Genomic DNA, 12562 nt, shown 5'->3' with positions numbered 1-12562 from the left:
ATATACACAGTATGTGTCTCCTTGTGAAGAAGGCATCTGGGCCAGGCGCAGTGGCTCACGCCTGTAATATTCCTTTAGTTGTAGGCATGGCTTAGGGTTATTTGTCCTCTCCTTTAACATAATGTAACATAACATATGTGATTCATTACTATATATATGTATTTTTTTGAGGCAGGGTCTCACTCTGTTGCCCAGGCTAGAGGGCAGTGGCGCCATCATAGCTCACTGCCGCCATGACCTCCCAAGCTCAAGCAATCCTCCCATCTCAGCCTCCAGAGTAGCTGGGACCACAGATGCACCCCACCATGCCTGGCTAATTTTTAATTTTTTTTTTGAGACAGGGTCTTGCTATGTTGCCCAGGCTAACCTTGAACTCCTGGGCTCAGCAATCTTCCCAGCTTGGTTTCCCAAATTGCTGGGATTACAGGCATGAGCCACCGCGCCTGGCCCATCCACTTGTTGTGTAGCAACCAGTAGTCTATTCCTTTTTGTTGCTGAGTAATGGTCCACTGAATGCATAATCCACAACCTGTTTATCCACTCAGTATGATGGACATTTGGGTTGTTTCCAGCTTAGGGGTATTATGAATAAAGCTGCTATGAATATTCATGTACAAGTGTTTGAAGTGTTTGTGTGGACATATGTTTTCATTGCTTTTTTTTTTGTTTTTTTTTTTGGAGACAGAGTCGTGCTCTGTCACCCAGGCTGGAGTGCAGTGGTGCAATCTCGGCTCACTGCAACATCCGCCTCCTGAGTTCAAGCCAGTTCTCCCTCAGCCTCCCAAGTAGCTGGGATTACAGGCACATGCCGCCATGCATGGCCAATTTTTTGTATTTTAGTAGAGATGGGGTTTCACTGTGTTGCCCAGGCTGGTCTCAAACTCCTGAGCTCAGGTAATCCGCCCACCTCAGCCTCCCAAAGTTCTAGGATTACAAGGGTGAGGCACCACGCCTCGCTTTATTTTTTTTTTTTCGAGACAGACTCTCACTCTGTTGCCCAGGCCAGGCTGGAGTGCAGTCTCGCGATCTTGGCTCACTGCAACCTCTGCCTCCCGGGTTCAAGCGATTCTCCTGCCTCAGCCTCCCAAGTAGCTGGGATTACAGGTGTGCGCCACCACGCTTGGCTAGTTTTTGTATTTTTAGTAGGAGACGGGGTTTCACCATGTTGGCCAGGCTGGTCTTGAACACCTGACCTTAAGTGATCTGCCTGCCTTGGCCTCCCAAAGTGCTGGGATTACAGGCGTGAGTCATCGCGCCCAGCCGTTTTCATTGCTCTTGAGTAGATACTTAGGAGTAGAATTTTTGGATCACATGACAGGTGTATATTTAATGTTACAAGAAAATGCCCGCAGTTCCAGCATGACTGTGCTATCTGCATTCCCAAAAATTCTGTATGCATTGCATTCGCCAGCACCTGGTATTGGTACTATCAATCTTTTCAAAAGTTTACACAGAATGGTTTCCTTTTCATTCCTTCAGGATACTTTCCTCTACTCAGTTCTCCCTTATTAATTTTTTTGTTTGTTTGTTTGAGACGGAGTCTCTCTCTTTCACCCAGGCTGAAGTGCAGCAGCATGATCTCGGGTCACTGCAACCTCCGCCTCCCGGGTTCAAGCGATTCTTCTGCCTCAGCCTCCTGTCCCTTATTAATGTTTAACTCTTTTGGCCGGGGACGGTGGCTCATGCCTGTAATCCCAACATTTTGGGAGAATGAGGCAGGGGGATTGCTTGAGGCCAGGAGTTCCACACCAGCCTGGGCAATACAGCAAGACCTCCATCTCTACAAAATATGAAATTAACCAGACATGGTTGCAAGCACCTGTAGTCCCAGCTACTCGGGAAGCTGAGGTGGGAGGATCACTTGAATTCAGGAGGTAGAGGCTATAGTGAACTGTGATCACACCACTGTGCTCCAGCCTGGGTGACAGAGTGAGAACCCATTTCAAAGAAAAAAGGAAAAGAAAAAAAAAATCGCATGCAGCCCCCGGGAAGCTGCTGGTGTTATTGAGTAAAGCCCTTCCCATCTGGCATCCAGGAGTGAGCTCCGAGCACAAAGACTGTTTTCCTCCCTGCTAACATGAACAAGTGCTGCCTACAGAACACAGAATTCACAGTCATCCATTCAACCTGACCAAGAGGCCAGTGGGAAAGGAGTGTATTTATAACAGCCCCAAATCTCATACCACTGACTTAAAAACAAGCAAACAAAAAACCACAGTCAGTCATCCAGCCTCTTGTTTGAAAAAGTGATGGGATAGCAAGGACCATCAGATGTTTAAGAGAACTAGCAGCCTGAAAGAGAAACATTAAAGTAAACAAGCAGAAGGAAAGTGAAATGACCCCAGAGGAAACAGAGACAATTCACAGGACCAAAAAAACATGGAGGAAACCAGCCAGGGCTGGCTTCATGGGCATGCAACCTGTGCATTCACATGTGGCCCACCCTCTGTTCAGTACTCCACTGTGGCCATCTCGACATTCCTTTTCTTTTCTTTTTTTGTTTTTTTGTTTTTTGAGATGGAGTCTTGCTCTGTCTCCCAGGCTGGAGTGCAGTGGCACAATCTCAGCTCACTGCAACCTCCGCCTCCCACGTTCAAGTGATTCTCCTGCCTCAGCCTCCTGAGTAGCTGGGACTACAGGCGCCCACCACCACACCTGGCTAATTTTTGTATTTGTATTTATTTATTTATTTTTTTGAGATGGAGTTTCGCTCTTGTTGCCCAGGCTAGAGTGCAATGGCGTGATCTCGGCTCACTGCAACCTCCACCTCCTGTGTTCAAGCGATTCTCCAGCCTCAGCCTCCTGAGTAGCTGGGATTATAGGTATGAACCACCAAGCCAGGCTAATTTTTGTGTTTTTAGTAGAGATGAGGTTTTGCCATGTTGACCAGGCTGGTCTCAAATTCCTGACCTCAGGTGATCCACCTGCCTTGGCCTCCCAAAGTGCTTGGATTACAGGCGTCAGCCACCGTTCCTGGCCAATTTTTATATTTTTAGTAGAGACGGGATTTCACCATGTTGGCCGGGCTGGTCTTGAACTCCTGACCTCAGGCAATCTGCCCGCCTCAGCCTCTCAAAGTGCTGGAATTACAGGCATGAACTGTGGCTCCCAGCCTCAACATTCTTTTTATTTATTTATTTTTATTTATTTATTTTTTGAGATGGAGTCTTACTCTGTCACCCAGGCAGGAGTGCAGTGGCATGATCTTGGCTCACTGTAACCTCCACTTCTGGGTTCAAGCGATTCTCCTGTCTCAGCCTTCCGAGTAGCTGGGACTACAGGAGCGCGCTACCACGCCTGGCTAATTTTTGTATTTTTAGTTGAGACGGGGTTTCACCATGTTGGTCAGGCTGGTCTCGAACTCCTGACCTCAGGTGATCCACCCACCCCTCAGCTTCCCAAAGTGCTGGGATTACAGGTGTGAGCCACCACACCTGGCCAACATTTTTTTAAATTAAAATTTTGTGTGTATGTGTGTGTGGAGACGGGGTCTCACTATGTTGCCCAGGTTGGTCTCCAACTCCTGGCCTGAAATGATTCTCCCGTCTCAGCCTCCCAAAGTGCTAGGATTACAGGCCTCAGCCACTGAGCCTGGCCTCAACATTCTTAATTATTTCTGAACAAGTGGCCTTGCATTTTCATTTTGCAATCGGCCATGCAAATTATGTAGCTAGTCCTGGGAACACTTAGATTTGCAAAGATGTTCTAAACAGAGTAAGAACAGGATACTATAAAAGGAAGAATGTCTACAAGAAGAAAAAGAAATTCAAAGAAAAGGATTGGATGAGTTACTAACAGAAAAACACTTCTTTCAAAAGGGAAAAATTAAAGCTATGAGAAACTCTAGGAAAAACATAAAACTGTATCTGTGTTACAGCTATTTGATAAAGTTCACAGAAAAGGAATCCTTTTGAGCTGGAGGCTAGGGGCATTCTCTTTACATTGGATTTACTTATGGGTTTTCTTAGGAAAAGGACTCTTTTCAATAAAATGGTGCTGGGACAACTGGAAATCTATACGCAAAAAGATGAATTTAGACCATTACCTCATACCAGAATCAACTCAAAATTAATCATACATCTAAATTTAAGAGTTAAAACTATAAAACTTTGAGAAGAAAACAGGAGAAAATCTCATGATCTTGCGTTAAGCAGAGATTTTTTAGATCCAACACCAAAAACTATGATTCATAAAAGAAAAAATGGATAAATTAGACATTATCATAAGTTAAAACTTTTGTACTTGCACATTATAGATCTGATAAAGCGCTTGTGTACAGAATATATAAAGCACTCATAAAATTCAATGAGATAAACCAGTTAAAAAATGGACAAAAGGCTGGGCACAGTGGCTTACGCCTGTAATCCTAGCACTTTGAGAGGCTGAGGCAAGTGGATCACCTGAGGTCAGGAGTTCAAGACCAGCCTGGCCAATATGGTAAAATCCTGTCTCTACTAAAAACACAAAAATTAGCCGGGCATGGTGGTGGGCGCCTGTAATCCCAGATACTCGGGAGGCTGAGGCAGGAGAATCACTTGAACCCGGGAGGTGGAGGTTGCAGTGAGCCAAGACTGTACCACTGCACTCTAACCTGGGCAACAGAGCAAGACTCTCTCTCCAAAAAAAAAAAGAAAAAGTTGAACATGCCTGGGTGCAGTGGCTCATGTCTGCAATCTCAGCACTTTGGGAGGTCAAGGTAGGAGGATCGCCTGAGTCCAGGAGTTCCAGGCTGCAGTGAGCTACGAATGTGCCACCATACTCCGGCTTGGGAGACAGAATAAGACCCTGTCTCTAAAAAATAAATAAATAAATAAAAATAAAATAAAAAAAAAAAGTTAAACATAAACTTACATGAGACCAGACCCAGCAATTCTACAACTAGATTATCCAAGAGAAATGAAAACACACCTCCTACCTCCATGCAAACTCTCGTATGCTAATGTTCATAGCAGCATTATACATTTGGAAACACTTCAAATGTCTATCAGCTGATGAATGGATAAATGTGCCATATCCACAAAATAGAATATTGTTCAGCAATAAAAAGGAATAAACACGCTATAGTATGAATAAACCCCAAAGCAACATGCTACATGAAAGAGGCCAGATGCAAAAGGCCACATATTATATAATGTGCTTCTATGAAATGACCAGAAAAGACAAATCTATTTGATCATAAAGTAGATTAGTAGTTGCCCTGGGCTAGGCTGGGAACAGAGTGACTACAAATAGGCACAAGGGATATTTTGGGGGTGATGAAAATGCTTTGTCACGGTGGTGATGGTTGCACAACTTGGTAAAGTCACTAAAAACCACGAAGTTGTCCACTTTAACAGGGCTGAATTTTTTGGTGTGTAAATTACACCTCAAAAAAGCTCATTTAAAAAAACACGGCAAACTTTGCAGCTAAAGTATGTAGGGCTTAAATATGGAAACAGAACAGAATGTAGATGTTTCCCCCTTAACAATGTAAAAGCAAATGTACAGCTGGGTGCGATGGCTCACGCCTGTAATCCCAGCACTTTGGGATTTAGTGCTGAGGCGGGATGATCCCTTGAGTCCGGGAGTTCAAGACCAGCCTGGGCAACATAGCGAGACCCCCCCCCTACAAAAAAATTAGCAGGGCATGGCGCACGTTTGTGTAGTCCCAGTTATTTGAGAGGCTGAGGTGGGAGGACTGCTTGAGCCCAGAAGTCGAGGCTACAGTGAGCCGAGATCCTGCCACTGCACTCCAGCCTGGGTGACACAGTGAGACACCATCGCCAAAAAAAAAAAAAAAAAGAAAGAAAAGAAAAGAAAATGAGTAAATGAAACAGTGCAATGTTATTGCAATTCACTAAAAATACTATCAAAGAGAACTCCCATACATTCCCGGTGGAATCCATTTGGAATCACTTTGGAAACCGCTGGACTTTTTTTTTTTTTGAGACTGAGTCTCACTCTATCGCCCAGGCTGGAGTGCAGTGGCACAATCTCAACTCACTGCAACCTCTGCCTTCTGGGTTCAAGTGATTCTTGTGCCTCAGACTCCCAAGTAGCTGGGATTACAGGCGCCTGCCACCATGCCCAGCTAATTTTTATATTTTTAGTAGAGACAGGCTGGTCTCAAACTCCTGAGCTCAAGTGATCCGCCTGCCTTGGCCTCCCAAAGTGCTGGGATTACAGGCATAAGCCACTGTGCCTGGCCCATTGGACATTTGAAGTAAAAATGAAAATGTGCCTGCCCCACGACCCAGCAACTCCACCCCAGAGCCAGAAAATACATACAAGAATATTCATGGCTGTCTTGTTCCTAACAGCTTCAGACTGGAAAAGTCCCAGATGCCCGTCCACTGTAGCACATATAAATAAGTCATTAATAAGATAAGATGGACTACTATATAGCACAATAATACAAATATTACAAATCCGAGTATTATAAATAATACAAATGCAAAATAAGGAATAAGCCACAAGTACCCACAATATGAATAATTATCAAAAGCAAAAAAAAAAAAAAAATTTTTTTTTGAGATAGGCTCTCACTGTGTTGCCCAGGCTGGAGTACATGGGTGCAATCATAGCTCGCTGCAGCCTCCAACTCCTGGACTACATCGATCCTCCTGCCTCAGCCTCCTCTGGAGCTGGGACCACAGGCACATACCACCACGCCTGGCTAAGTTTTGTACTTTTAGTAGAGATGGGGTTTCACCATGTTGGCCAGGCTGGTCTTGAACTCCCGACCTCAAATGATCTGCCCACCTCAGCCTCCCAAAGTGCTGGGATTATAGGCATGAGCCACCACGCCTGGTCCTTTCTTTGTGTGTGATAATGTCCCCTCTGCAAGATGGGAAATATGCGGGTCCACATCTGTCATCCACAGTCTACATGTTCAAAAGCTCAGAAAACCAAACGTTTTTCCCAGACCCATTTGGTGGCAGGAGCTGACTCAAGCTGTCATGAGGTTTTGTATAGTCTTTAGTTACTCCCCTGAGAATGAACGTGCATTTCACTGAAGGCCTATTAGTGTTTGATTACACAAATACTCCTCAGCCCTACTAGGGGACTTATGTAACATACCAAATAGGCTCCGTACGACTTGCTTACTATTCAAAGTCTAGGCTGGGCATGGTGGCTCACGCTTATAATCCCAGCACTTTGGGAGGTTGAGGCAGGCAGATCACTTGGTCAGGAGTTCCAGACCAGCCTGGTCAACATAGTGAAACCCTGTCTCTACTAAAATATGAAAATTAGCTGGGCGTGGTGGTGCGTGCCTATAATCACAGCTACTTGGGAGGCTGAGGCAGGAGAATGGCTTGAATCCAGGAGGTGGAGGTGGCAGTCGGCCGAGATTGCGCTACTTCACTCCAGCCTGGGTGACAAAGGAGAGTCTGTCTCCAAAAAAAAAAAATTAAAAAAAAATCAAAGTCTAGATTCCCAAATGCATCTGGCCCAAGAGTTTTGGATCAGAGATGATGGACCTCTAATAATCCCTGCCCCTCACGGTTGTAGGGAAATTTCATGAGATCAGGGCCTGGCCCTGGACAAATGTTTGCTGCCACTGTGAAGAGTTACTATGATTAGCAGCAAACGCCCAGCTATGGGACTGGAGGAGTTCACGTGGGCACCTCCATATGCTCCCATCAGAGACTAGAAGAATGTGGGATAAGGACAGACGTGCTTAGGAAAAAACAACGCGAAATACAGCAGGACAAAAACTGAACCTCTGGCACGATTGTTCGATAAATTTGCAAAAGGAAAAACAAAATACAAAGTTCCAAATCTATCCCTAGAAAAATGAGTGGTGACTGGGTGTGGTGGCTCATGCCTGTAATCCCAGCACTTTGGGAGGCCAAGGCAGGAGGATGGTTTGAGCCCAAGAGTTTGAGACCAGCCTGGGTAACATAGTGAAACTCCTGTCTCTACAAACAAAATTTAACAATTAGCCGGGCATGGTGGTGTGTGCTTGTGGTCCCAGCTACTCGGGAGGCTGAGGTGGGAGGATCACTTGAGCCCAGGAAGTTGAGGTTGCAGTGAGCCGAGACTGTGCCACTGCACTCCAGTCTGGGTGAGAATGAAACCCTGTCTCAATTAAAAAACAAAAAGAAGAAAAGAGAAAGAAAGGGCCCAGCTGCAGCAGTTAACAGTGTCAGTCATAGGTGAACACGCTATAATAGTTAAGGAAATACCTTCACAAAATACTAACAGCTACTGTTAACTGAGCACTTATTTTGCTCTAGGCATGTGGGAATTGCTTTACAAAATCTCACAGAAGCCTCAAACCACCCCATGAAGTAGGCACATGGGGAAACTGAGGCTTGGAGGATGAAAGCAACATGCCCAAGGTCGCCCAGCAAAGAAGCAACAGAGCCACGTCAAAAGACAAAATTACAACAAATTTAGTTGTAGATCTAATGGGTTTTTATTCAAGATTCCGGAATGGGGCAGCCTCCATTCTACAAAACAAACTGAGACCCCCACTGGGTAGTAAGAGAACGGTGGGTTTTGTAAGGTGGGACCAAGGGAAAAGAATAATAGAAAAAAAGGAAAAAAAACAAAAAACAACAAAAACTGAGCCAGGCACAGTGGCTCACTCACTCTTGTTATGCCCAGCACTTTGGGAGGCCAAGGCAGGTGGATCACCTGAGGGCAGGAGTTCGAGACCAGCCTGGCCAACATAGTGAAACCCCCATCTCTACTAAAAATACAAAAATTTGCTGGGTGTGGTGGTGCACACCTGTAATCCCAGTTACTCAGGAGGCTGAGGCAGGAGAATTGCTTGAACCCAGGAGGTCAAGGCTGCAGTGAGCTGTGATTGTGCCACTGCACTGCAGCCTGGGCGACAGAGTGAGACCCCATTTCAAAGAAAAAAAAAAACCTGCTGGGCGTATACAGGACTGCATAGTCTGTGCTACTGTATACATGTCTTCTGTCTCTTTCTTTGTTTCAAAATCATCTTACTTTATTTTCTCCCAATTTTTACTATGAAATTTCATTATAGCCAGGCGCGGTGGCTCAAGCCTGTAATCTCAGCACTTTGGGAGGCCGAGACGGGCGGATCATGAGGTCAGGAGATCAAGACCATCCTGGCTAACACGGTGAAACCCTGTCTCTACTAAAAAAATACAAAAAAAACTAGCTGGGCGCGGTGGCGGGCGCCTGTAGTCCCAGCTACTTGGGAGGCTGAGGCAGGAGAATGGCGTAAACCTGGGAGGCGGAGCTTGCAGTGAGCTGAGATCCGGCCACTGCACTCCAGCCTGGGCGACAGAGCGAGACTCCGTCTCAAAAAAAAAAAAAAAAAAGAAATTTCATTATATAGACAAGTTGAAAGAGTAATCAAATGAACATTGCTATACGCTCCACATTTTGCCTCTCTTTTTTGGACAGAGTTTCACTCGTCACCCAGGCTGGTGTGTAATGGTGTGATCTCGGCTCACTGCAACCTCTACCTCCCGGGTTCAAGCGATTCTCCTGCCTTAGCCTCTGGAGTAGCTGGGATTACAGGTACCCGCCATTATGCCCTGCTAAATTTTTATTTTTGTAGAGGCAGGGTTTCACTCTGTTGGCTAGGCTGGTCTCGAACTCCTCAGCCTCCCAAAGTGCTGGGATTACAGGCGTAAGTCACCGCACCTGGCGGCCCTGATGAACTACTACTCTTCAATACTTCCTAATGAATCTCTTAAGATTAAGGGCAACCTGGCCGGGCGTGGTGGCTCACGCTTGTAATTCCAGCACTTTAGGAGGCCAAGGCTGGTGGATCACGAGGTCAGGAGTTAACCCCATCTCTACTAAAATTACAAAAAAAAAATTAGCCGGGCGTGGTGGCACATGCCGGTAATCCCAGCTACTCAGGAGGCTGAGGCAGGAGAATCGTTTGAACCCAGGAGGTGGAGGTTGTAGTGAGCTGAGATTGTGCCACTGCACTCTAGCCTGGGCAACAGAATGAGATTCCGTCTCAAAAATCCATTCTGCCGTCAATACCCACTCCGTGAACAATTTCCCCTACTGTCTCTAGCAGGTCTTCTGTGGCTGTTTCCTCCTAACAAGATCCCCATGGGGGCTCAAACACCATTAGGGTGGCAGGTTTCATCTCTTTTAATCTAAAACACACTTCGTTTTCCATTTTTCTAAAAGAAATTCTATTACTTTTATTATAGAAAAAAATTAAGGCAAGCTTTTCTATTTGATTTGGAGGCCATATGTAGAACTTGATCGGAATTGAAGAAATTAATATTTACATAAATACAAAAACGTTATTTTAAAAATTTCTTTTTGTCTGGGCACCGGTGGCTCACACGTGTAATCCCAGGACTTCTGATGGCCAAGATGAGTGGATGGCTTGAGCCCAGGAGTTCGAGACCAGCCTGGGTAACATGGCAAAACTGTATCCACAAAAAATACACAAAGTAGTGGGGTTTGGGGGCATGTACCTGTAGCCCCAGTTACTCAGGAGGCTGAGGTGGGAGGATCTCTTGAGCCCAGGAGGTCGAGGCTGCAGTGAGCCATGATTAAGACACTGCACTCCAGCCTGGGCAACACAGTTTTAATTTGATTTGATTTGACTGAGATGGGGTCTCAAATACATATATACGTGTGTGTGTATATATATATGTATATATATGTATATTTTTTGAGACAGAGTCTCGCTCTTGTCACCCAGGCTGGAGTGCAATGGCGCAATCTTGGCTCACTGCAACCTCCACCTCCAGGGTTCAAGCGATTCTCCTTCGTCAGCCTCCTGAGTAGCTGGGATTACAGGCGCCCACCACCATGCCAGGCTAATTTTTGAACTTTTAGTATGGGGTTTCATCTTGGCCAGGCTAGTCTTTAACTCCTGACTTCAGGTGATCTGCCGGCCTCGGCCTCCCAAAGTGCTGGGATTACAGGAGTGATCCACTGCGCGGGCGCCGGGCCTAAAAATGTATTTTTTAAAAAGAAGTTCCTTAGCCAAACCTTACAAAAAAAGAGTCAACGGATACTAGGTATATTTAATGGTACAATAAATTCAAGTTAAAAAAATTATTTTATGTTAGAAAAGTAGCCAATAGAGAAGCCAAAAGTAATGTCCTGACTATACAGGGAGGTGATTATATAGGGAGGAGGAAAACCATGGAGATGATTCAAGTTGTCTGCTATTTTTAGCAAGGGATCCATGGACGCGTCGTCTAAAAGTTGATGAAATAAGAAATAACAATCCAAAAATCTGCTTTAAAGATTTGGAAATAGATACCAAAGGAATAAAAGGTGGAAAAAGTTAAAAACGAGGCACCAGAGATCACGAGTTACTTTTTGCCATTTTTGAAAAGTAATGTAGTTACAAAAAAATGTATTTGGCCGACAGGGGTTGGGGGCGGTGGTGAGGGAGAGGTTGTTGTTTAAAGGCGGGTTGTTTTCCATGCAAAGCTCTGTCCTGTCCTACGTGTCTGAGTGTCGTGTATTACTGGAACATTTTTAACGAAGTATTATTTATTTTACAACTAGACTCCCATAATATTTGTCTTTCAAAATATGGAGTAAATAGACGCTGTCTAAAGTCGAAGAGACAGTATACAGAGCTTTAGAACATACCGCTGAACATTGCAAAAGTAACTTGGCAGAACAAGATTTAAATTGAGAGTTGGGGCCCTAGCGAAACACATAATGTGCCCAAGTAGCTAAATCAAGAAACCGCCCTCCGAGGCTTCTGATTCACAGATTCTGCTAAGGGACTGACGGCCAGAAGACAGAAAATCAAGCAACGGTAAAAAGCGGCCAGGCCTTCCCCGGGCTGTTGCGCCCACGTGTTGGTTTGCAGCGTTTGGCAGGGGTTTTAGATGGTAGCCTCCGCGGACGCGCGCCAGGGGTGGAAAGGCCTGGGCGTTCGAACACCCACGTTCAAAGCAAAGCCCTTCCAGATTTAAGACTTTCTAACGTGCATTTGTATAACTTTAAGTTTAAAGGAGCCTCGGGCCGAGGGAGGGCCCAGGGAAGGGACGCTGCGGGTTATGGGACTCCCAGGGACCCGCCCCTCCGGGTAGGGCCTGGCGCGGGAATCCTTACCGGGGCGCCCCAGCTGTGGGAGAGAACGGGACTGACGCTTGGGTCCCGACCTGGGTCCCCTACCTGTCCCGGCGCTCACCTGGCGGGCTGCTCGGAGGCGGCAGCGGCGGGCTAAGCTCCTTTCCCCACTTTGCTCTGGGAGGCAGTCGGGGGCCTCCCCGTGATCGGCGTGGCCTAGGGAGCCCCGGGACCGGCGGTCTAGGCAGTCGGTCCTCTCCCGAGGCGTGGCGGCTGCAGCCCGGCGCCGGGGGCGGTGACTCTGAGATCCCGCGGGCGGGAGCGGGAGGCCGCCCCTCCTCCGGCGGGAGCGAGGGCGGGCCGGGGAGCTGGGAAGGCTGCGTGCGGCGAGCGGGAGGCCCAGTTACCGCGGGGGGACTGGTCCTAGCTCCCCACCCCCATTCAAATTCCGTTTCCTTCTGGTTCTGGCCTCCTGCTTGCGGCCCTCTCCACCCCTCACATGGATGGGATCCTGCCCAGGTCCACGGTTGGTAAACCGCTTAGCTGTGATCCCGACCCAGGGCCTGATTCGAAACACTTGGATCAA

General features: G+C 46.5%; 1 protein-coding gene across 2 annotated transcripts in view; it reads right to left on the bottom strand.

The window, feature by feature from the left end:
• FBXO17 (F-box protein 17) overlaps nt 1-12334 on the bottom strand; it is a 33553-nt gene extending 21219 nt beyond the window's left edge. The window contains exon 1 of one of the 2 annotated variants that reach the window (XM_010380930.2): nt 12098-12334. The gene's annotated coding sequence lies outside the window, so the exon portion shown is untranslated. The remainder of the gene's footprint in view (nt 1-12097) is intronic. The other variant, XM_030912614.1, reaches the window with a different exon arrangement.
• Between the last annotated feature and the right edge of the window lie 228 nt (nt 12335-12562).

The sequence above is a fragment of the Rhinopithecus roxellana genome, chromosome 12 (assembly GCF_007565055.1).
Source record: "Rhinopithecus roxellana isolate Shanxi Qingling chromosome 12, ASM756505v1, whole genome shotgun sequence".
Taxonomy (NCBI): Eukaryota; Metazoa; Chordata; class Mammalia; order Primates; family Cercopithecidae; genus Rhinopithecus; species Rhinopithecus roxellana.
The sequence above is the reverse complement of the archived record's forward strand: the minus strand, read 5'-3'. Positions and strand labels throughout refer to the sequence as shown.